This window comes from Camellia sinensis, chromosome 9 (assembly GCF_055761805.1).
Source record: "Camellia sinensis isolate YWXY chromosome 9, ASM5576180v1, whole genome shotgun sequence".
Lineage (NCBI taxonomy): Eukaryota > Viridiplantae > Streptophyta > Magnoliopsida > Ericales > Theaceae > Camellia > Camellia sinensis.
Genome location: NC_138969.1, coordinates 191,219,951 through 191,244,537, shown reverse-complemented (window position 1 = coordinate 191,244,537; position 24,587 = coordinate 191,219,951). Strand labels below are relative to the sequence as shown.

At 40.2% G+C, this 24,587-nt stretch overlaps 1 pseudogene; it reads left to right on the top strand.

Annotated features, from left to right (window-relative positions):
- Positions 1-21,653, top strand: part of LOC114285377 (putative pectate lyase 2) — a 72,025-nt pseudogene extending 50,372 nt beyond the window's left edge.
- Positions 21,654-24,587: the final 2,934 nt, after the last annotated feature.

The window sequence follows — 24,587 nt, the reverse complement described above, 5'->3', positions numbered from 1 at the left end:
CTCATTCTCTCCCAAAATCTGCCCTACCCTGTCTTCGACGGTCACCACCATCGGTTCTGGTTGGGTTTTAGAGTTGTCCACCATGCACAAGAAGTCAGTGCAATCGGGAAGGAGCACCTCCGGCTTGGGTAGGTGGGTGGGCGTAATATAGATGCTAGGATCGTAAGATGCGACCTCAGTCTGGATAAAATTAATTCTTTTGGGAGGGGGAGGTTGGTTATGTGGCGGGAGAGGGTTGGTTGTGACATTGGGCTTATCAGGAGGCGCGATCACCTGTTTGTCAATAAGATCTTGGATCTCATGACGCAATCTGTAACAACGGTCGGTGTCGTGACCGTGTTGTTGGTGATATGCGCAGTACTTTGACGGGTCATAAGAGGGGGGGAGTGGATTCGGTAATGGCTTTGGCTCTAGGGGTTTCAAATGATTTTTCCTGATCAATATTCCCAGAACCTTGGTCAGGGGCATATATAGTGGGGTAAAGGTTCTTTGGCCTCGCGGTTGGAATCTGTTGGTTTGTGTGTTGCTTCCGGACGCGCCGGAGAAGGGTGTGGCAGTCATAGGCCTTGGAGGGGGAGGGGGAGTGGTGGTGACCATACTAACTTCCGAGGCTCTTGTATTTGCAGTGCCACTTGGGCCCGCATTGTTGTTACGGTTGAAGGTCCTCCTCGGTTGTTCCCTATCGTGGTCAAACAGACCTTGTTTCATTGCGTCTTCGATTTGCACCCCCATCTCATGTAAATCTGCGAAAGTAGGGAAGGGGACTACAATCATTCTCTGCATCAACTTTGGGTGGAGATTGCGCACAATCATCCGGATTTGATCTTTGTCAGTGGGCCTTAAAGTCATCATTGACGCTTTTGCCCTCCATCGGATCACAAAGTCCGAGAAAGTTTCCTTGGGCTCTTGCCTTGTCGTTTCGAGATCACGGGTTGTGATCTCGATCTGAGTGTTGTATGAATATTGCGCGACAAAGGCCTCAGCCATTTCATCCCAATTCTTCTTCACTTCATCTTGTAACTTTGCATACCAATGGGAGGCCACACCCGACAGGGTTCGGCCGAATAATGAAAGCTTCTGTGGTCGTGTTAGGCCCATTGGCCGCAAGATGTCTGCAAACAGTCGGATATGGACCATGGGGTCACCGGTCCCGTCAAAGCGGTCGATTTGTGGCATTTTGAACCTATCGGGGAGTGTTACGGCCTCCTCGGTATATCCATCTTCGATATCCGGCATAGCCTTGACCCCTTGGGATTTCTTGAAGAGCTTCTCCAGTTTGCTCAATTTCAGAGCTGTATGATCAACCTCGACCTCGAATGGAGAGTCCGGGTGATTGGGTGTATGGACCTTGGACAGTTGTGGTGGAAGCGGGGGCGGAGCTGGCCCCGTTGGAAGATTTGTGTCCTCTTGCAGATTTTGGATAGTCGGCACAGTATTCTGGGTGTTTGGAGGAGCGTTCTGAACAATAGGCGTCTGCTCAGGTAATGGAGCCCCTGCCGGAGGAGGGATTTGGTGTGAAGCAGATGTTGTATTCTGTTGTTGCAGCCTGGTAATCAGCTCAGCCTGCTGGGTCATAATCTCAGCTTGCTGCTTAGCGAGTTCATCTCGGTGAACAATATCCTGCTGCATGGCCCGCATGGTTTCCTGCATTTGGCGCATCATTTCCTCAACTCCTGTTGGTGCCGTCATACTGTTTTGATCTATCTGAACTACCGGCAGATCTGTCTCAATGGGGATCTCAATCTGACTGTCCACTGATGGGGGAAACCACTGTTCTGGTGCTCTCTGTTCAGATACACTGCGCTTTTTCTGCTTCCTTCTGGTAACAGGGGGTAGAGAATGGAACACTGGCTGTCCGTCGATTAGATCCTCAGATCGATGGAGTCGACGACCTCGTGTCCAAAGTGCTTGGGGAATGCCTGTCGGGTTGGAAGCAATTGTGCTAGAACTGACCTAGCAAAAGATAAATAAAGCGAAAAGGAAATAAATAAACAGATAAACGGACAGCATAACAGCTTAAAATAAAATGCATGACACACAGTCGGGCATAACAACACACAGTTGATAAGCTGAAAACACACTGTCCTCAAACACTGATTATTATCCCTGTATCACTGTCCCCTAAAACAGAATCTGATATCCGCAGATAACTAATTCTCAAATACTGGCTGATGCCCGCAGGCCTGATACCCATAATACTGAACTGATGCCCGCAGGCCTGATGCTGACAATACTGAACTGATGCCCGCAGGCTTGATACTCAAACTCATATACTAATCTGATGCCCGCAGGCCTGATACTGTTAATACTGAACTGATGCCCGCAGGCTTGATACCCAAACTCATATACTGATACATGCATTCCTGTAGAGACGCACTCTAAAGCACATAACAGATAAGTGAGGGCCAAAACACCCCTATGTTGGGGGGAGGGTTTCCCTGTCCTATTTTGTCAGGAGCTAGGGTTTCACTACGCACGCAGCGGTTTCAAACAACCTATAAACGGGTAAGCAACCTGTCCTAATTTGGAATGGTCACTATGGATCCGAATATGCACTAGGTCGAATGGTCAAAGAGGGTGCCCCGGTAAAACCGGGGTTTGTGTTCCCATACTGGCAGAGCCCACAACCGGTCAGCCTTATGGTCATGCCTTGACAAGACAAGCCTCCGGCAAACCGTTCAGGAATAGCAGATGGCAAACACGGTGTCCTAGGCGCACCAATGCAAATGCAATGCAAAGAAACACACAAGCGTAGTCAAAAACAGATATCACGAGTTCGAGTCAAGTTCTCTAAATCCCCAGCAGAGTCGCCAGAAACTGTAGACAAGCCCGCGGGGGACCTCGCTACAGCTCGGACTCGACTTTCGTTAGTCACGGTTCTAAGTCTGAACCAAAGAGTCCAAATCCGGCAAATCGTTTTAAGAAAAAACAGATTTTTTGAAAGAAGTGCCAAACATGGACTGCTTTGCCAGATACAGAGTCGCCACCTAAATATTTTATTTTGAGAAATTTAGGAAACCCTGACTCGGTGCCAAAAGGCCACATGTCCGTCATCACCAAAGTTGCCTCGGCTCGGGAACTTGGGTACGATTAGGGAAGGTCACTTCGTGAGCACCCCCGCTCGCCCGGTCATAGACCGGCCTCTACTAACCATGATATCAATTTTTGAAAACATTGTGAGTTCTTATTCCGTTTTATTAGCCTAGGTTACTATGTGATGCGCACAGCATACAAATATAGACCGGGTCGCCTGAATTGGAACGAAACATTTCATGTTTGTTTTTGAAAATGGTTTGCTACCCGCAAGTAGGCTTTAAAACATTTGATGATTTATTCCAATTTAAGTAACCCAACCTTCACCCACAGACATTCAGGCAGTTATATCAGATAAGCACATAGCCTCATGGTAAGCATGCTATTCATGGCAGTCACTCACACGCATGCAAGGATGCTAAAGCATAAAGCTTACCGAGTACTCCAAGCCAAAATAGGAATTCATTAGAAATCATGCATGATCCTAACTATACAGAAATGCCTAATGCAACACATGCAAAATGCAATTATAGCAGGCTCGGCTATTCTAAGATGGCATATGAAATGTTACAACCATCATGTATTCAACTTTGAAATTGAAAGTACAATGCAGTTAGTATGATGCGCCGAGCCCGGTGCATGCAATACAGATGAATGAATGCAAACATGCTGTCATACTGTATGCTAATTTAAATATGCCCTAATCTAACCATCATAAGCGGATAAATAAAAGGGAGAAAGACGTGGGGTTGGAAGACATACATCACACTCACGCACACTTATTACAGTTGTGCCCTCGCGCAGAGGGTCCGAATAAATATACAGTCCCGAATAAAAGAATATTACAATCCAAAATATTACAAAATCCTAATTAATTAACAAATTAACTAAGAAAATAAATAAAACTGGCATGCAAGCCAGGGACTGCCTTGCTTCTGATGGATGATGCATGTCCGGGTTGTCTTGCGCGGAAATCCACCAGAATGCCCCAATTAGCCTCTGTTTACACCTGTTATTCTTGAAAAGCGTGCCAAGTCCCGAAAAGTTGCTGATTCCTGATTTTGCTGCAACAGAGAGCAGGAAAGGGGCATAGCAATGTATTTTCACAAATGTATGCATGTCTCGATCCTCGTGCCACCAATCACGCATACCAAGGCATGATGGCCGAGGAGTCGAAATGCACAACTCAATATAGGATGAATGCACATGAAACTACAGCTAAAACCTAACTCCATCATGGATAATCCGGAGTGTCGGTGACTGGGGAATTGAGACGCATTCCGTCACTCGAAGTACGAAACGCTCCTCGTTTCCCGTGCCTGGGCTAACTCCTATTCTGAACATGATGCAATATGCATGACATGCATGAAATGCGACTAAGATACAATCCTAACATACACCATGCTATGAAAGTGAGATGCCTCGAAGTGCGTGCACACGGGCACGCAAACCGAGAAAATGACAGAATGCAATCTAAGATACAACCTAGTATGCACAATGTTACGAAAATGAGGTGCCTCGAAATGCGTGCACACGGGCACGCAAACCGAGAAAATGACAGAATGCAATGCAAGTGTCTAAAATGGCATGGAGAAAGTAATATGGACTTATACTAACATGAGAGAGCCTCAGCCACACTCACATAAGAAGCCGGTGGCTGAAAAATGAAGTGCCTCGAAATGCGTGCACACGGGCACGCAAACCGAGGCGATGGCGGAATGCGATGTAATGACATGAAAATGGCATGCAATCATTCTAATGGAATTTCAGCACTAAAATATGGGGGAAAACAGTCCCGAAATGAGGCGAAATGACACCAAATGCATGGAATTGTCCCGAAATGCGAATTTAGGTACCCGAAATGGCCTATAGCTATGCCAAACATGCACAATATGGACATGCAATGCAAAGACAGAAGCTAGACAGTCCCCAAAAAAGGCACTTTCACAGTTATAAACATGGACAAACAGCAAGCATAGGTATGGCAAAAATGGCATGCAAGAATAAGAGCCAAAAGAGGGGTAATGAAGCAAGTGATATAAGCAAAATCCAAAATGAAAAATTCCCTTCTACAACACTGAAGAGGGACCAAAAATATGAATATTTACAGTATATGGCATCCCCAAAATCAGCATACAAACATGATAGAAATGTGATGCAAAATGAGGTTCAAAAGTGGCTATAACATGAGGTATGCAAAATATTCACCAAACAGCCAAAGACCCTTAATAAAACATGTAGAATGGGCCAAAATAGGACTATTTCCAGAACTGTAAAATGGCCAAAAACAAAAGCATGGTAGGCTGCCATTGCATGCAAGAATGGGGAAGAAAAGAGGAGTATAAAGGTAAGTATAACATGGAAGTCCCAAATGGTGTTGAGCCCTTCTTCAATGTTGAAGAGGGGCTCAAAAAAAGCCTAATATCAGTTTACAACATGCTCAAAAACAGATTAATCATGGGCCAAAAATAGCATGCAAGATTATGACATATAAGAGGATCAATGAAGCAAGTGCATAATGGAGGGCTCAAACAGGGTTGAGCCCTTCATGAAAAGTGAAAATGAGCTCAAAAGAGGGCCCCTTTCAGTTAGGGCCGGAGCTTGAAACAAAAAGCATATGGGGCTTACAAATGGATCAAGAAAAAGGGTCAAAAGAGGAGAAGTGTTACTCACCCTTGAAGATCAAAGCTTTTGTTGCTTCTTGGATCAATTTGCAGCTCCTTTAGCCTTTGAGAAGCCTTCCTTGTTGCTGGAAATGAGGTGGTGATGGTAGAGCTTGGTGGTGTAGAAGAAATGGTGCTTAGGGACTTAGGAGTTTCAAGGAAATGAGAGGTATAGAGATGGCTTTGTGTATGGAAGCTTGAAGAACAATTTTTCTAACCCCAACAAATGATATAGCTTGCTTGTTATGAGGGCCAAAAAGGGGTGTAAAGGTGGGGGAAAAGGAGAGCAACTTTCCCCCACAAAATATCCCCCGGATAAAGATATTTTCTGGGGGATAAAGCTCCACAGCTGTAAAGTGCACAGTGCAAGGAGCTCGGCCGGCCTATTACTTTTGCTGCAGGTGGCCGGCCGGCCACACCCCCTAGCTGGCCGGCTAGGGGTCAAAAGGGTCAATCAGATTTAGTGGCCGGCCACCAACTGATGGTGTCCTCCTATGTGTGTACAACACAACCCTGTGGTTAAAAGTCCAAGAAAGTGGGTCCAAGGGGTTCAACATTAGCTCGGAAAGAGGGGTTCAAAAGGGTCAGGTGGAATTACTGGCCGGCCACCAACTTTTAGGGTCCTCCCATGTGTGTACATCACAAATATGTGGTTCAAAGTTCAAGAAAATGGGCCCAAGGTGTTCAACATTAGCCCGGAAGGAGGGGGTCAAAAGGGTCAAGTAACATTAATGGCCGGAAATCAACTTTTAGGGTCCTCCCATGTGTGTACATCACAAATATGTGGTTCAAAGTTCAAGAAAAAGGGTCCAAGGGGTTCAACATTAGCCCGGAAGTGCGAAAAACGGGCGCCGGAGGGCGTCAGAGGATGTATAACTGGTTGCTGCAACAATTGCTGGCCTCCCACCCTTCAGTGACCTCTCCGGTGATAAAACAGAGCTACCTGCCAAAAATGAACGAAAACCGTTGCAAAACGAATGCTCGGGGACCAAAACGCGTAGTTCGAGGTCCTGAAAATGGGCTGTTAAACACCGAAAGTGGCATTCGGCCACGAAGTGGGTTTCTCAGACCCCAGTGTCCCTCAAAAGGGATTAAATAAGATGTATGTCAAAAATTAGAACAAACGGAGGTGGTTAGGCGATCCCGAACCGAGGCACACAGCCAACGGTCCCGAAAAACCGGAAACCGGATTCCGAAATGGGCAAAATGGCCTACGGCCACAAAATGCGGCCCACGGCCACTGAGAGATGGTCTACTGGACCTCTCCCTCCCCTCAGGAAAAGAAACAGAGAAAACTGAGTCTGGTTCGCAAACCGAGACAAGGCACAAAAGAGGGTTCGGAAGTCCGGAGGCAGGGCTCACGGCCGCAACTCTGAAACTTCTGAACGAGCACATTATGCAACATCACCAACCGCTCAATCAGTGACATCTGAGTCTTAAGGTCGGTCAAAAATGGGGTGTCTACACCTATGTTTCTCCTTTGTTTCAAAACACCGGGATACGTCCCTATGTTTCTCCCTCTTTGGTTAAGAGCATTTGGAATACGTTCCAGTGCTTGAACCACTCTGAAACACTGGGATACGTCCCTATGTTTCTCCTTCGTTTCGAAACACCGAGATACGTTCCTATGTTTCTCTCTCTTTCCGAAACATCGGGATACGTCCCTATGTTTCTCCCTCTTTGGTTAAGAGCATTTGGAATACATTCCGGTGCTCGAATCACTCTGAAACACTAGGATACGTCCCTATGTTTCTCCTTCGTTTCGAAACATCGGGATATGTCCCTATGTTTCTCCCTCTTTGGTTAAGGGCATTTGGAATATGTTTCAGTGCTTGAGCCACTCTGAAACACTGGGATACGTCCCTATGTTTCTCCTTCGTTTTGAAACACCGGGATATGTCCCTATGTTTCTCCCTCTTTAGTTGAGAGCATTTGGAATACGTTCCAATGCTTATACCTTTCCGAAATACCAGGATACGTCCCTATGTTTCTTGCATGATCATAAGTTATGCTCGGCTTTGTGTATTGTCATGCATTTTGCCCCTGCCCTCAGCTGCATATCCTTGTCTGCTGCTTGTATGATTTGTCTAAGTCTTCGGCCTTGTCAAAAATGGGTCGTCTCTGGGCTTTGACATTCACTTTCGTCATTTTTATGACTTTCGAGTTCTGTCAAAGAGGGGCAACTGTAGACACCCTATTTTTGACCGTCCTTAAGACTTGGACATCATCGTTTGAACACTCGATGATTACCCTTGTTTGTGTTCGTCTTGAGTTCTCGGAGGTTTCGGCTACGCGCCTTACCTCAAGACCTCTCGACTTATTTGTTTTGTGTTTGGTTTTGCATCAAACACTTGTTGTTTTGCTTCTAAGGGTGGGAAATAGCTTATAGGCCATCCCCACACCTCACCGGCCATGGCTTGAGGCCACCGGCCTTGTTTCCTTGCCACCAACAATTGGTGATGGCCGGTCGACACTATTGATTGTCGGTCGGCATTGTGTTTGGTCGGCCGGCCACTGATTTTGGTCAATCGGCCACTTTTTCTGGCCGAGACCTTTCTTGAGGGGGTTTAAACCTTTTGAACCCTTGGTTTTAGCTTCTTGAGAAAGCTTGAACCTTTTGAACCCTTGGTTCTAGCTTCTTGAGGAAGCTTGAACCTTTTGAATCTTTGTTCTAGCCTTTCCAAGAAGCTTGAACCCTTTGTCTAACTTCTCCAAGAAGCTTGGCCCTTTTGTCTAGCTTCTCCAAGAAGCTTGGCCTTCTTGGCCCTTTTTGCTCCAAGCTTCTAAGAGAAGCTTGGACCCGTCTTCCTCTATAAAAGAAGAGCTCCTCTTCCATTGCAAGGGTTCCAAGAAATTTGTCTAAGGCAAAAACCATACACTTCCCTCCATATCTCTACATTCCAAGCTCCAAAGTCCATAGTTCTTGGCCCCTTTGCACAACTCCTAAGCACACACCTCCACCACTCATCTAAGGTTCTTGGAGGGTCTTGTGGGGACTTAAGACTTGGTTTTGACTCAGAAAAACCTGCTGGAGTGCTGATTTTGAAGAAGGTCTTCAAGGGTGAGTTTCTCCCTCTTTATTCCCCATTTTTGCACACACTTTTAGCCTGTCTTGCATGCTGTTTTGGGCTTTGTCATAAATTGAAAAAAGTCTCTTTTTTTAGTGCTTTAAATAGTTGTTTAAGGTCACTTTGTTGTTTGGGGTTGTTTGACCCCTCTTAGGCCTTGTTTGGCCCCCATTTTGTGCTATTTTGGTGAGCTCCGGGATCACCTTGTTTGGGCCTCCGCACCACTAAAATCTTGAGGGATTTCAATGGTGGGGATGGTGCTTTAAGGTCCTAAGAAGGAGAGGGCCATCCCCTCTCCTTATTGTCTTCAAAATATGTAATTTTAGCCTCATGTGTGAGCACTATTCTTGAGTTCATGTTGGCCATGTCTTAAGTGTAATTTGTGCTTACTTTGCCATGATATAGCATTGTTTTCAGTTGGTTTAGACACACCATGCATACTTAGCATACTTGTCTTGTAATGCCATGAAATTGCCTTAACATGCTTTGTGCTTTGAGCCTTGTTTCTAGCATGATTTTGGCTTAGCTTTGTGAAGCTTTTACGCATATTTTCGCATGATTTAGGTCTGATTTTGGTTGTTTGGGTCATCCATGACTTGCTTTGTATAGCTACCATGCAATCTAGCTTGTATGCTTTGAGTGTTGGCTCATCTACCATGCTCTATTTGCATCATTTCAATGGTTTGGCACCATTAGTTATGATATTTCAGTCCTTGCTCCATGCGTGTATACTTGTATTTGATACCCCTTTAACGCTTTAAAAGGTTGGTGTTTCATGCCCCATATTTGGACCTTTATGTATGCTCCCTTGTGTAGGCCATTTAGATGCCATCTAAGTGTGTTTTGGGCCTTGTCTCGACCTACATTGGGACTGTTTTGAGTCCCCTCGGCCCTTTGGGACTTCCTTCATATAGCCATGATTTAAGCCCCTTGGCTTGCCTTGAGTTTTGGACATAGTTGCATACCTTCCTTGCATTGATAGGTTGATTTGGCATCATCCCTCATGTATTTTTCAGAGTTTAATGTGCTTGCCATTTGTCCATAATAGTCTCTTTTAAATGTGTTCAAAAGTTGTTTCTTTGTGCTCAAGTGTTGGACCATGTGTGCATGCATATTTGTATGAACATTCGCCCTTATTTCCATAGCATTTGGCCACTGTTTTGGGCTTATTTGAGAGCTACCCAAATTAGTCTAAGTCCACCTTTTGTATGTTGCTCAAATGTTGTTACGTTGCTCAAATGTTGTTACATTGCTTCATGCCTTGCATGCTTGCTTGCTTAGGTTGTGTGCCTAATGTACATTATTTGCTTGCATGCTCATATTGCATATTTAGCTCACATGCTTAGGTTGCATTTGGCATGCATGCCTTGCCTCTCGAATCACCATGATTGAAGTTGGGTTCCTTACGTGTTTGTGTGCATTACATTTGACATTAAAATGCACAACTTGGTTTCTTGGGCCGTCACGCATTGAAATGCGCGATTGGTGGTCCGAGAATCGAGGACCATCCCCCTTTGAGTCATAAACATGATAAGGGGTGTGTTGGTGCACACATTTGCTTGAAATGCATTGCCATGCCATGTTTTGCCCTCTACTGCTGTCAAAACAGGTTTCTGCAGGAAGCTTTGGCCGGCCGGCCATCTATACTGCCAACCGACCAAATATTTGTGGCCGAGAGCTCAACCAATGGTCGATGACCATCTTTCCATGGTCGGTGACCATTTGTCCTAGCCGGTGGTGATCCACAGTGTCCATGGAGCATACCTTGGGAGTTGTGCAATTTTCAGAGGAGTAGAGTAGGGAAAATAGAGGCAACTTGTGCATGGCGATGGATTTCCGAGCAAACCCGAGCACGCATGCATCGGACCCTCTTCCCGAGGCTGTTTATTGCTTTCTACTAGTTAGGTGGTTTGTAATAATTAATTAGTTTGTAGGTTAATTAGTTTGCATATTCTTTTGGTTCCTCCGAGCGAGGGCGAATTTGTAATAGGTGTAGGTGCGTGTGTGCATGTCTTTCAACCCCCACTTCTTTCTCCCTTTTACTTACCTGCTTTCGATTGTTAGTATTAGGACATATTTAAATTAGCATACCTTATGTTATGCATGCGTGCATTCATACATTTGTCTTGCATGCACCGGGCTCGCCGCATCATGCTAACTGCATTGTATTTCAATTCCAAATTGAATACGTGTTATCTGTCGCATTTCACATGCCATGTTTAGGATAGCCGAGCCTATCTAGATTGTATCTTTGCATGTGTTGCATTAGCCATTTTAAACATGAACTATGATCATGCATATGATTACTAACTAGTTTCTGTTTTGGCTTGGAGTACTCGGTAAGCATTTATGTTTTAGCATCCTTGCATGTGTGTGAATGTTGCCATGATAGCATAATTACCATGAGGCTAGCTGCTTATGTGATATAACTGCCTGAATGCCTGTGGGTGAAGGTTGGGTTATTTGAATTGGAACAATGCATTGAATGCGAGTTTTAAGCCCACTTGGAAGTGGCAAAACCATATTTTCTAAGCCCACTTGAGGGTGGCAAAATTCATGTCTTAGCCTACTTGCGGGTAGCATCATCAAACCATTTTCAAACAAACAAACATGAAATGTTTCGTCCCAATTCAGACGACCCAGTCTATACTTGTTTGTTGTGTGCATAACATAGTAAATCTAGGCTAATAACCGGAATAAGAACACGTAATGTTTTCAAAACAAGATATCATGGTTAGTAAAGGCCGATCCTCGGGTCGGGCGAGCGGGGGTGCTCATAGCTGACCTTCCCCAATCGTACCCAAGTTCTCGAACTGAGGCTTTGGCAATGACGGACACGTGGCCTTAGGCAAACGAGTCAGGGTTTCCTAAATTCTCCCAAAATAAAATATTTAGGTTGCGACTCTGTATCTGGCAAAGCAGTCCATGTTTGGCACTTCTTTCTAAAAAATCTGTTTTCCAAAATGATTTGCCAGATTTGGACTCTTTGGTTCAGATTAAGAACCATGACAATTTGAGTCCGAACTGTAGTGAGCCCAATATGAGCAAAACGGGGGATTCATCGCCCTGGGATATTCAGGAACGTCTATAGTCTCCTATTCTGATTTTAACTGAGGACCTTACTCACAAGGTGGTTGCTAAGGTAGTGGAGAGAGAATAATCTAAGGGAATAATTGTCTTCCAATGATCTGAGAAAAAGAGACAGCAGCAGATACTAAGGGATGAAACTGCTATTGCCGATGCACTCTAAAGGGAAACTGCATGTAGGCAACAAACTACCGAGCACTATACTCTTCATAGTTCTCCAATCATCACCACCACTTTCAAGGATGGTAATTTCTCCTAATCCTTGTGGTAATTTCCTTTCCCAAGATTTCAGCATAAAACTCATTATTGCTTCTTATTTTCTGATTCGCAGCAACTGTTATTCCACCTCCCCATCCTTCAACACTGACTTCTTTTGTTTATCTTGAAGATGAAAGACCATTAGAGGCAGCCTCAAAAAGGAGAAAGAAGAACAACACCGAAGTGCCTTTAAGTGTAGAGCCCATCCAGACAGTACTTCCACTTCCTAGTCCTACACTTTCCATACCTTCTTTGAGGCCAAGCATCCCTCTTTCTTTACGACTGGGCTTAACTCCATATCTGCCTCATCTAAATTTTTCCTTAGCTCAGTTTACTCTCCCTATAGTCCTAGCTGCTCCTTCATCACCTGAGAGGGCCCCAATTGTCACCTCGTCCTCAGTGATAGGTGGTACTCCCAGAGACGGTACTAATCGCCCATCGATTTTTTGTTCACCATCCACCTCCAGTCCTTCTTCCCTTGACCTGCTGGTGGCCAGGACTATAAACACTGCTAGGGAATCTCACACTCCTTCTCCAATCTCCATGCAACCATCTCTTCTTTCCACTAGTGATTTCTTCGTACTTTCAATGTCAGAAGAGGAGATGGAAATTTTTGAAGCCCAACTAGCTAGCTTATTTGACATGTCTTCCTCAGTTCAATTAACCACCAGTGAAGCTAAACCATTGGTCCTTGCTGACTCCCTCCTGGAAAATTTTGAGAGTTCTTCTACTCTCAGCAAAGTTCCTTCGCCTCCAGTGGACTTAGGCACCTGTTTAGAATTGCTGACATTATTCTCAAGGATTCCATTCGAAGCCTTACAAAGACCTATCATTAAGAATGGTTTCCTCCAATGCTGCAAAGTTATTGAGCAATCCAACATCGCTATTTCAAGCCACTTATCCCAGGCAGTAGCTACCATGGATTTCTATGTCAATAGCTGTCATATTGCTAAAGTTGTAGAAGAGAAGCTACTGAAGGACAAGGAATTTGTTTCCCATATACATGCTGAGATATCTGAATTAAAAGGACAACATTCCTCTGCTTCTCAGTTTCAAACTCAACACTTAGAGAAAAAGACCCAATTAAAGGAAGACTTAGTAGCAATTAACCTAGCATTGGATCATACTGCTAAAAAATTATAAATTACCAATCAAGGGCTAGCTGACCGTAGGCAAGACACGGCTACAACCATTCAGTTGTTCTCACCGCTTAGGAGTAGATAATCAATTGTAAGGGAACAACTGAAGCATTGTCCTGATTTCTGGGCCAATTCATGGCTACATGTACTTAAGAAATGAAAACCTTCTATTATCTATCTGAGTGTCTCATGCTCTTTCATTTTTTTATTTAACACTCTCTACACTTCTTGTGTCTCCTACACAGTTGGATAATAAGGCATCAGGTACCTGCCATTAATTTTCTTGGGATGCACATAACCATTCAGGTTCCTTAGATGGTAGGTTCCTCCAGGCAAGCCTCTATGAACCTAATATGGTCTTTTCCAATTAGATGACCATTTGCCAAATTTATGGCTCTTAATGCTTATTAGAAGTATTGTCTTCCATACCATGTCACTTTCATCAAAGCTGATGTGCTTGACTTTCTTGTTATAACTTCTGGCTACCTTTTTCTTTTGGAAAAGGATATTGTTTAATGCCAAGATTCTAGCCTCATCCACATGTTCAATTTCCAAGAGCATGCTTTGATGATATTGCTAAGAAGTTAACTGGTCTTGGCCTTTCATCCTTAAGGACTTAATGTTAACTTCCACAGGAAAAACTACATCATGCCTATACACTAAGGCATAAGGAGTGGCCCATGTACTTGACCTTGGAGAAGTCTTATAAGCCCATAATACATCTAGCAACAAGTTATGTCAATCCCTAGGATTACCTTCCATAACTCCTTGTATTTCTTTTTTCAAGGACTTGTTGGATGATTCTGCCTAACCATTTGTTTGTGCATAGTGAGAGGTGGAATTAATAAGGCTAATTCCAAATTTTGTTGTGAAAGATTTCACCATCTTTCCATCAAATACAGTTTCATTATCTATAGTTATGGTCTATGCGATGCTAAATCTGTGAATCAGATCTTTCATAAATCCAGTAACTTCAATTTGATCCACAGCCTTATGTGGTTTAGCTTTGACCCACTTAGTGAAGTAATCTGTGGCCACTAGGATGAAACAATGGTGCTTCAAGGAGGGTGGATGTATTTTTCCTATCATATCCATAGCCCAACCTCTAAATGGCCAAGGCTTCACGACTGCATGCAAATCAGTTATTGGCACATGTATTATCATGCCATGTTATACTGTATACAGTCTTTAAGGATGGTTGGCCAATAATAAGAATACCTTTGAAGCAACCATCTCATCTTTACACCATGCTGATGGGCACCACAAATGCCTTCATGTACATCAGCCATAGTCGTCAATGTCTCCTTTGGCCCTAGGCATTCCAATAATAACCCATCTGCTCCCTTTTTGTAAAGGGCATTACCATACACTATCTACTACATGGACTGTAATTTAATCTTTCTGCTAGCCTTCGAAGATGGGCCAATTAAGTACTGCATGATTGGATATCTTCAATCTTGATCATGTAAGTCATTATGATTGAATTACAACATAATGCCCATTTTAACTATATGTGGTATTAATTTTTGATACGTTGCTTGACTTATGTTCAATTGAGTGTTATCCTTTCTTTTGAAATTCGAAGCCTTCGGAGCTACATTATTGGCTTTGTTATTCATGAACCTTTGGATACAAGTCACATTTGCTTTCTGAAATTGAGAAAACAAATGTAATGCAGTAACATAATATGGTAACACTCTTGCACTTTGACATTTGAAATTTTCTTTCACTTGGTTGACTACCAGTTGAGAATCTCCAAATATGTCAACTGCATGAGCTTGTAATCCAATAAGTATTTCAAGTCCCATTATTAAAGCTTCATATTCAGCTTGGTTATTGGAACAAGTGATTTCGTCAACTATGAAACCATGTGTGGTTTCTACTCTCTGTGGTGACTTAATTACAACACCAATTCCAATCAGAACATTGGCCTTTGATCCAACGAACCACATTTGTCGGGGCTCAACATTAACCATGCCAAGATCCATTGTTTCTTGGTTTTCTGTTTAACATGGATGATCTGCCAAAAACTTAGCCAAGACTTGCCCTTTTACTGCCTTTTAGGGGACATATTGTAGATGAAACTCTGAAAGAGCCAACATCCATTTGCCAATTCTTCCTTTTAGCATAGGTCTAGATAACAGGTGTTTAACCACAGTCTGTGGTTGCAATTACCAAGACAACAGTAGGCAAAAGATAGTATCTTAATTTCATTACTACAAACTATAATGCGAGGCACAACTTTTCTACAACTGAGTATTTACATTTACAAGAATTTAAAAACCTACTAAGGTAATAAACTGCTTGCTCCTTGCCTTCTTCATTGTCCTAGGCTAGGAAAACCCCAAATGAATTTTCTACTACAACAATGTATAACTTCAAGGGTTTATCTCTCATTAGTGGCATCAACACTGAAGGTTTGGCCAAGTAGGCTTTAAGTCGTTCGAAAGCAGCTTGATGCTCAGATGTCCACACAAATTCTTCTTCATTTCTCAGCTTTAACAAAGAAGAAAATACTTTAGTTTTCCATGCAGTGTTAGAAATAAATCTTCGAAGGAAATTAACCTGACTAAGAAACTTTTGTAATTCTTTCTTACTTGATAGAGGTTTAGCCTCAATGATGGCTTTGGCTTTGTTCCGATCAATCTGTATTCCTTTCTTGTATACTACATACCCTAAGAAGTTTTCAGCTGATACACCAAAAACACATTTGAGAGGATTAAGCTTCAACTTGAACTTTCTCATTCTTTGGAAAGCTGTTGTCAAGTGAGCCAGGGGCTCCTCCATAAACTGGGACTTCACAACAACGTCATCAATGTAACACTCTAGGTATCCTCTAATGAGATCATGGAAGATAGTATTCATTACCTTCTGATATGTTGCCCCAACATTCTTTAAACCAAATGGCATTTTAACTCATCAGTCGTCACTTTGCCTGCTCCATCAGGCTTCCTCAGCACACTAAGCAGTACAACTCCTTTAGTGTATAGCTTGGCCTCAGCAAAATTAGCACAAGCAATAAAAGGCTGCGGATCCGCATTGATGTCCTCTATTTCCCCATTGCACAAAGCTATCATCATCTTCTGATGTAAAGATGAAGGCATACACTTATTGATGTGGACCCAGTCCCTGCCAAGCAAAGCATTATACTTGGCATTACTGTCTATAATAAAGAATACTGTCATGCAATCTCTAGTTCCCACACTTAGGTTGATCGGTAAAATACCCTGAGTCATTTGCTTATCCCCAGCAAAACTAGCAATGGTTGTACTGGTGGGAATCAACCTAGGATTTCTCTTTTCCAGCTTCTTCAAAGAGAGGACTTCGGAAGCAGGTTTACTGTTGCGCCATTGTCCACTAACACTCTGTTCATCTCTATCCCATCGAAGTAAGCTCGGATATACAAGGGCTTAACATGTTGGGTCATAAATATTGTGGGGTACTTGAAGGGATATGAGAGGTTAATGGTCACCTCCTTACCTTCTTCGTCAGTTTCCATTGGCTTAGCCACTTCTGACTCATCTTGAATCATGCTAACCTGTGAACCTTCAGTAGAAATTGGAATGGGGTTATCTTCCTGACCTTCTTGGTCTCCCACTTCAGCTTGGAATTCTTGTGGCATCACATATACCATGTTCACTGGCAGTGAAGGGAATGAGCCAAACTGTACTACTAGCTGCAATTGCTCTTCTCCCATTTAGGATTGTTCTAAAGCTTGGGAGGCATCCTCCATGCTACACGCTGGTACCTTAGTGTTGGTGGTTTCCTTCGAAAAAACTCGTTTGTGATCTGTTCCTATTGGTTTTTTGACCAAAAAGGTTTGTTCAGCCATGCAAGCTTCAAACATTTCATCTTCAGCCAATTATTTCCTTTGGCCTAGTTCAGCTTCTCTTTCAGTCTCACTGTCACTTTCTATTAAGGCCTTTTCAAGATCTGCTAGGCTGGACCTTTCCTTGGCTTTTAGTTCAGTGTGAACCTTAGCCAACTGCTCTCTGCTGACGCTTCTTTTGATTTGAGGAGCCAGTTTTGGACTTTCTTTTCTCTTTGCCTGGCCTTTTGACTGGGCCAATGAAAAACTTTTTCCACTTTCCTTCAGGTCCCTTTGGTACTAGGTATACCTCCATTGGATCTTTCTCTTCTCAAACCTAGAAATTACTAGAACCATATCTGGTTCCTTTGTCTTTGGGTGTTTGAGTAATTCCCAATTATTTGGAGCCACCAAGGGAGGTTTAATCAATCTGTCCTTGTCTCCAAAAACATTTCTCTGAGAAGGTATTTCCTTAGGCTTGTTCTACATGACAAACCAGTATGGAACCCCAAGTACCCATAAACTTACTAGTTCAGTTACTGAACTTGCTTTCCCAGTCTTTAAAGCTACCTTCAAAGCTAACTGTTGAGGCCAATCACTGGCTCTGGAACCCTGTCTCGAGCCTAATTCAGGCCTTCTTTTAGGGTAATTGCTTTCATCTTGTTCGAAGTCGACTTTGGGAGCCAATCGCTGGCTCTACTCTCTTGACTTAAGCCTAATTCAGGCCTTCTCTCAAGATAATTGCCTTCCATCCTGTAGTAATTGGGTGGTCTAAACTCATGTAGTGGTCTCTTACCCTTAGATTGCATTCTAGTGGCTGATGGCCTAGCCAAAAATGGCTATTGTCTAGGACTAATTGGGTATAGCCTTCTGTTGTAGGCGTTAGTTGGCTTAGGATGTCTTTGTACATCTTTGTAATGTTGATTGCCATCAATTGGGAGCCCTCTCAGCCATTTGTAACTTAATCTGCACATAGGACACATTATTTGCATGACAGCTGCCTCAAGAGAATCATCATCCAGTGCATCCTCACTAGAGTCATCTTTTTGGTCTATAAACCTCTGTCCATTTGCTAGTGAACTTCTAGTATCCTTCTTGAAAACAGTCTGGCTAGCAACATGCATCTGCACATTTACCTCCTCCAATTCCTTCAAGGATAGGTTTTGGAAATCTGGTATGCCTACATTGGCTGTAGCCTCCCCAATTTTTAGAAACTGATTGGTGTCAATTCCCATAATTTTCTCTGCCTTGGCTGGAAACTTTGGCCTCCCTTTTCGAATTTATTCTTGGATCATGTCCATAAAAACAATACAGTTTTTAGTTGAATGAGACCAAGAATTGTGTCATTTACAATACATTTTTCCTTTAAGTTCTTCTAGGGTAGGGATCTTAACTCTCTTTGATAACTTTAGAAAATTTGCTGCAAGCAAATAATCAAAAATGTCATATGCTTTTGTTAAATCAAAAGAATACTTCCTATGAAGGTTTTTTTTTTTAAACTGATGGTCTATTGTATTGTCCTTCTGAATTAATGCCTCACAAGTCATAGGTTATTTTCCTACGATTTCTGCTGTATCGATTTCATAATTAGGGTCCCTATAATAGGTCTTATATGATGCATTACTTCGATCATGTTCTTCCTCAAGTAAAGATTCATATCTAGATACCTTATAGGTTATTTCCACTAAGTCTTGAAACTCAGTTGAATCGAACTTCTTTCGAAGCCTAAACTCCAAACCATTTTGAGCCAATCTCACAAATTCAGGCTTTGGTAGAATGACCCTACACTTGTTTTGTGCTCTTTTGAATCTGGCAATGAATTAAGCAGCCTTCTCATCAGGCCTTTGGCTCAGCCTTGCCAAATCTGCCATGGAAACCTTAGGCTCTGTTTGGAAGAATTAGACATAAAATGCCTCTTCCATTTGCTACCGAGTTTGGATAGAGCCAGGTGTAAGGTTAATATACCATGCAAAGGTTGGCCCAGTTAAAGAATTTGGAAAAAGTCTCAATTTCATATAATCATTATTGGTGAATTCACCACATTGGCCTGTAAACCTGGCAATGTGGTCTACTATTGACTGGTTTCCATTTCCATAAAAGAGAGCAAAATCTGGTATTCTAAACCCCCTTGGGTATTCATGTGCCCTATCAATCCATTTTGGGTATGGCTTTCTATATGGACCCTCCAAGCCATGGGTCCACACATTTCTCTGACAATATCAGCAATTTAGTCCTACGAACCATATTCTGTGCTTGTTGGACTACTATTGGAGGAGCAAACGCAGGGTTTGGCAAAACTCCATGTGCTTAAGGTCCTCTTGGTCCATAGAAAAGTATATTTAGGACTAGCTGTCCTTGTGGTACTAGTTGTTGTTGAGGGTATGGTTGACCTCTTTGGACCTATCCTGCGAAAGGACTTGCGAAAGGTACCGCAAGAGGAGGAACAAGTGTTGTTTCTCTCCTAGCCGCAAGAAACCCTTCCAACCCCCCGGTTGTAAATTCAAACAGAGGGTTAGTGAACCCCCCTGTGCCAGGCATGGTTTCGATCATGAGATTTGGAAACATTCTCACGCCATTTTCTTGTGTTGGCCTAGGTCCACCAATTTGTATGGCTTCGCTGTTAGGTAATGGCATATTTTGATTTACTAACGACCTCGAAGAAGATTCATACCATGATTGAAGTACAGGTGATGGTCTTTTATAATGTTGATTACTAGTCTGACCATTAGTATGTCCATTAATTTGCATATGCTGTTTATATCTAGCCAATCTTTGTTAAAGAACATTTGAATTTTTCTCCATATGCCTTGTGATAGTTGGTTGATGCGAATTCATTCGATCCATGAAGGATGCTGCCCATCTTTCCATTGTATATATTAATTGCTATCCCATAGCATCTACCAAGCGTCCCCACAGATTCATTGGCTGGGCAAACGGAACAGTGGATAGTCTAATTCCATGGCCTCGTCCAATATTCTAAATACGTGGTGCATGTTCCGAGGTGCTGGTCTATTCGACCATAGGTTCTGATAAGATAAGTGATTCCATAGAATGTATTATTACATTATCCTTTGGATCAAGTACTTCTATCTCTCCCTCCACACCTTCCAAGCGTTCGTTTTCTCCTTGTCTCCTACGTGTAGCCATTTTAGAGTCTCACCGGGCATGCCAAAAATATATGTTGGCTTTTTTGGCTTTCAAAGGTTAATAATGTAAATTTAAGCATGCCAGTAAAGATCAATTAGTCCTTACAGAATTTATAATTGTCAACCAATTATCAAGCGATTGTGTTAAAATTCTTTCAGCCTCAATGAAAAGGACTTTTACTGGTGGCTTGTTTAGGAGAAATTTGTGAATAGTAACAAGTAAATATAATTCAGAAATCGAATTTCATTAAGCAAATGAAAACTTATAATGAAGTTACAATGACCTAGCCTCGACGAGGTTCACAACAACAAACTACTGAAAAACTACTCTTAGGAAATGAAGTACAGTACAGGAATTAAAGTACTAGAAATATAAAGAACTGGAAATGTAAAAACTGGAATGAAATAAGACGAAGTAAATAAACTGGTTTCTAGATCTGAGACTGAGTCTGGGTCTGGGTCCGGGTCCTTATTCTGGGACCTTCCTTACTATTTATACTTCCCAGTGGTAACCGTCGAAGTGGGCTTCCAACCATCGAAGCGTCCTCCTATGATGGCTGAACATGCTCTCTCACAGTCAGTCCCACTACGCCACTCTTGCAGTTAGGCTTCCCTCCTGATTTTGAATTTAAATTTATGAGTAACTGTTAGGCCACATCATCTGTGTCTCTCAACTGCTCTAGTGCTACGTAGATCCATTATTACCAATACGAACTGCCACGTGTTCGACTTTAATTGGCAACTTATATTAATTCTTCAAATTGTCTTCCTCGTGCCACATGTTAAGTTGTGATTGGCTTATACAAAATATGTAGCCAACAGAAATATAAATAAAATATACCTATATTTTACATAGTTTCGCACCTTTTTCATTTCATTTTCCAAATCATTTCTCTAATCTCTCAACCAAACACAGCATTAGTACATGTAGGTGGAAAAATTTGAATCACTGACCTCTTAGTAAGATGTAGAAGCTTTAGTCAATCGAACTAGTCCTGTTGATTTAAAATGGGCCTTGTTTCAAATTTCAAATTTTCATTATTGTTTGTTGCATCACCTAGTAAGCATTTTTCTTTTTCTTTTTTATTTTTTATTTTTTATTTTTTTTGCAAAATTTGTTAATTTTTATAACATTTTTTTAAATATTAACTTTAGCAATTTTTTTTTTTCCTTTATGATGTCATCTATATTTTTCTCTTTAATGTATTTATATGATGATAATTGCACCACAGATTACAAAGAGATAGGTTAAAAATGGTTGGAAGGATTGGAAATGGAGGTCTTCCAAGGACAAATTTGTAAATGGGGCATACTTTGCTCCATCAGGTTGGGGAAGCTGTGCCCCGCTCTATTCTAGGTCTCAATCACTCACTGTTGCAGATGGATCCATGGTTCCTGCTCTAACTTCTAATGTAGGTCCACTCCATTGTGTTAGATACAAAGCTTGTTGATTTTTGTGTGGGTAGATTTTCATACAATAATGTTAGGGATTAAGAACTTAGATATGAAAAATTACTCAGATAAACAATGTGTGGAAAGGATTACATTTGAAATGAATCTAAACCATAGACTATTTTTCTTGATATTTTTTTTGTGTCTGAGTTCTTAGTTTGTAACATCATGATGTGTCATGTTATTGTAACCTATTTTTCTTTTCTTTTCTTTTCTTTTCTTTATTTCTTCTTCTTTTTTTTTTCTTTTTTTTTTTTTTTTTTGTGAGATTATTGTGATGGTGCTTAGATGCACCCAAAAACCTTCAAAGACAGGTTTGTATTGTAAAGGATTTGTAGATTCTTTATGCTTCGAAACTTGTGAGTATGATGTATAACTATAAGCACGCCAAAGTTTTGGGAATGTTGCTTCAAAGGCAGGTTTGTATTGTAAAGGATTTGTAGATTATTTATGCTTGGAAACTTACACTACAAGAAAAAGCAGAATTGGTGACTAAAAATAGAATTTTCGTTACTGAAAGTAGTAGAATGGGCGACTAAAATGGAATTAGTAGCCAAAAGTGAACACTTTTGGTGACTAAAATAGTTCAGTAGCCAATGTCAATATTTTTATTTATACATTCAATTTGCCCTTAATGTTGAACTTGTTTCAAGCATTTTCACACACTATTTGGTTGAGTAATCATAATCTATTTAAAATCAAAATCAAAAGCTAGTTTGGTGAACGAAATTGGAAAAAACATATATTATTTTTTTATATATTTTCACTTTTTGGGACAGAAATAATTTTGGAAATTTTCAAAATATCTTTTTTTGGTGTTTATTTGTTAATTAATTTTTAATTTTCAACAAAAATTTCGAAAATGAATTTCTAAAAACTCAACCAAACAGATAAACTGGATTGTTACGCTCTCTATTTCTCCTATCCATATAACGACTTCAAATTTGAATCTAAGGCATTCATAAGAATAAAAGTGAAATAAAATAAAATAATCACTTTTTATTCTCTTTATGGAGTAGCCTTTCACTTACAATATTAAATAATAAATAATAATTTCTTTCATAATATGTATTACTATTATTTTTTAATGAACTAATTATGAGAATAAATATTTTATCATTGAGAAATACTATATATAATCTCATTTTTTCATACTATTTAGTGCAATTTTTACTTACAATTTATTAAGTAGAAATAATTTAAATAAATTGGGAAAAAAAATTAATTATATAAAATTGTGAAATGGATACTTTTAACTTCTATTATTATTATTATTAATAAATTGCATCAAACTAGCCTTTTTATATCTGCAAACCATTCAGTGTGTTTGGTTTGAGTTTTTTGAATTAAGTTTTTTGAAAACTGAGTTTTTTAGTTTTCGTGTTTTTTTGTTTTTAGTGAATATTTTTAAAATTTTAAACATTTTTTTATTTTTTTGAATGCACCTTACTTAGATGTATCTAAAAAGTAAAAAATTTGTGAAAAAATATTTTTAAAAATTAATAAATACATAAAAATATAAAAAAAAATGTACTGGATTCTCGTATTTTTTTTGTATTTTTTATATTTAATGAATTTTTAAAAGGTTCTTTTCAATTTTTTTTTTACTTTTTAGGTATATGTATGTTAGGTATGTTTAAAAATTAAAAAAAAAATTGCTTTAAATATTAGAAAAATTCAGTAAAAATAAAAAAACACGAAAAATAAAAAAATAAAATTTTCTGAAAAGTATTTTTGAAAAATAATAACCAAGTATAGTGATTGTTTCTTACTACTAAAAATAAAAGTAACGAAATTTGTATTAATAAATACATATGTAATTTTATACGTACGATTATTTTAATTAGTAAAGTTTTGATTGTCCGGTAGTTTTAAATCAAACATGTGTTTTGGAATAAAATTTGATATCATGAGCTTAAATCATATTTATTATTTATTACTATATGATCTAAAACATATTTTGTAGTCACTTGATCGTATGATTAAATACGTTGGCGGCCCAAGTAAAAGGTCATTGTCTTACCCTCAAATTGGGAAAAGTTCCACTTCAATAATTTGATACATTTATTTTATAAGTCTCTATATAGATTATTCATAAAATAATAATAATAATAATAATAATAATAATAACTTGATCTGAAAGCTAACATTAGACTTTTTTTTTTCTTTTTTTTTTTATAAAAAAAAAAATCGTAATTGTCATGGACCTGGACTTCATCCTTGCAATTCACAAACTGGACTGGGAAAAGCTTGGCCCAATAAAATATTCTAAAAACAAAAGCAAGCTCAAATATTAGCACGGTTTTTTTTAAAAAAAAAACAAAAGCCTCTATTCCTCTACCTCTTCAATTTGATATTATTATTAGTATTATTGCTTTCCATTTATTTTTGGTTGTGTTGGCACCATAAATAGATAATTTTATTATTATTATTATTATTATTATTAATAAATTGTAGGACACGTGACACTCTCCTACTCATTTGGAGGTTATGAGAAGTTATGAATCATTAAACACTTATGAAAAAATGATGGAGAATGTGAAGGATCATGGGGTACAAATTGGAAATTAAAGAAAGTTACGAAGACATAAAGATGAAATGGAAGATCATGGAGTGTGAAGTGTGGGAAATGAAAGAATATGGTAGTTATTACGCAATTTTTTCCTACAAATGTTTGTCTATAAATAGTCATTCATGATTACATTGTAAAAGGATCTAGAACTTAATTCAAAGACAATTAATTTCTATTTTCTTGTCATTTATATTTCCTACACTTAATTTTCTATACTTTATTTTATGCACTTCATTTCGAAGTATAGGAGTAGTGATAAATTTTATGCACTTCTTTTTTGAAGTATAGGAGTAAAGATAAATTAATGGTTAATTTGATTGTTCACTCAATCACCCTGATTATTCACTTAATCATTTTTCTC